Genomic DNA, 1,619 nt, shown 5'->3' with positions numbered 1-1,619 from the left:
TAGAGAAGGGAGGGTTTATGATTTATTTTTTCCTTGTCAAAAACTGGAGGAAAGGCAGAAAAAATTTCTTGACAAATGTAATCGTATTAAAAGTAACTTCAGTTGAACAGAAGCGGAAAATGGGCCAGGGGCAGGCGCAGACCCTCTGCACAGCGGGGACGGAAAAGCCATGGGCAAAGATGCCCCGATTTACTAGTGATGGGGAAGCCGCAGACAGCGTCCAAGATGCCACTTTACACCCACTGGATGACACCCACTGATGACACCCACTGGATGACACCCACTGGATGACACCCACTGGATGACACCCGCCAGGCCCAGGACACAAAGAGCCGGGCAGCCGGGCGCGTTTAAATCACTGTGAAAAAGTTAGAGAGACGCGTGGCAACATCTGAAAGCCGCAGATGCCCACACCCTGTCACCCTGCAACGCCTGGGCTCATCGTCCACGGCGAGGAAATGCCAGGCACGGCACGTGCATTGCTTGCGAAGTGCAGGGCTGGACACTTGAATGGCAGCCGGCAGAGGCCTGGGTAAGAAGTCCGACATATTTCACAGAACAGAACGCTCCCCGGGGCCGCGAGCGAGGCCAGCGGCTCCACTGTATCAACGTGAATACGTCCTCGGAGTGTAAAGTTGGGTGAGAAAAATAGTAATTATGAAAGAAGGCTGGAGGTAGGATGGTGCCGAGGGCGAAGGTCTGCGAACAGCCATGTGTGTGCTCTTCACAGGCACGATGACGGGGACGGTGATGACACGTGGGACAGTCTCTCCTGCAGGGGACTCGAGGGCCCCTGGAGCAGGGGCTGGGAAGAGGTAGTCAGCCCTATTAGTAATACTTTATTTCTGAGAAATACACCTAAAATCAATGCCAAAACGTTAATGATCAGTAACTTTGAATGGTGGTTACCTACGGTTAGATTATGCTGCATACTTTTCTTGTGTAAATATTTTGTTTTGAAAATTTAAATTAAACAGTAAGTATTGGCATTTTTAAAAAGTGTCATGGGACAGATGTGTAATGGAATAATTTAGCGGTTCTTTCTTTTCAAATAAATTCTTAAGAATTTACATTCTTCATCTCTTCCTTCCTCTCTCCATTCCCTAAGCCGTCGAAGAAACAAATAAACAATATTCTGCATCTGCAGTTGAGACCTGTAAACTGTCCCTTGTGTGTATGTCTTCGTGCCATTATCCAAAGCATGGCAGGGAGGGACAAGCTTCCTGGGCAGGGTGCGGAGGTCTGGCCACTCTCTCAGGTCACGTCCGGGGACAGCCAGGCCTCTCTGGCAGGGCAAGGCCGCGCTGGGCGCAGCATGGAGGCCTGGCCACCCGCGTGCCTCTGTGGGACCATGGGCCTTTCCCCGTGTGAATCATGCCTTCTCTTTACATCACAGGGGACATGGGTTACAAACTCGAGTTGTGGCAGACAGAGAGTTAGGCCCCAGGCCGAGGGGAGGGGCAGAGGGCCCTCGGGAAAGGAAGAGGGGGTGAGAGGGAAGGGGTCCAGCTCCCAGCACCCCCCACTCCACTCTCTGAGTAGCAGGCCTTGCTTTTCTGGGCCTTAGCTCTTTCTAGAAACAGTTTACGCTCCGCTCTGCTCCCATCGTGTCTGCTGCA

At 51.9% G+C, this 1,619-nt stretch overlaps 1 long non-coding RNA gene across 1 annotated transcript in view; it reads left to right on the top strand.

Moving 5' to 3' along the window:
* The window catches only part of LOC105305891, a 9,269-nt gene extending 7,772 nt beyond the window's left edge, over positions 1-1,497 (top strand). Inside the window, exon 4 of the long non-coding RNA XR_897119.2 lies at positions 1,487-1,497. This is a non-coding gene — a long non-coding RNA (uncharacterized LOC105305891). The remainder of the gene's footprint in view (positions 1-1,486) is intronic.
* The last annotated feature ends 122 nt before the right edge of the window (positions 1,498-1,619 follow it).

The sequence above is a fragment of the Pteropus vampyrus genome, unplaced genomic scaffold, assembly GCF_000151845.1.
Source record: "Pteropus vampyrus isolate Shadow unplaced genomic scaffold, Pvam_2.0 Scaffold402, whole genome shotgun sequence".
In the NCBI taxonomy this organism is placed as follows: domain Eukaryota; kingdom Metazoa; phylum Chordata; class Mammalia; order Chiroptera; family Pteropodidae; genus Pteropus; species Pteropus vampyrus.
The sequence above is the reverse complement of the archived record's forward strand: the minus strand, read 5'-3'. Positions and strand labels throughout refer to the sequence as shown.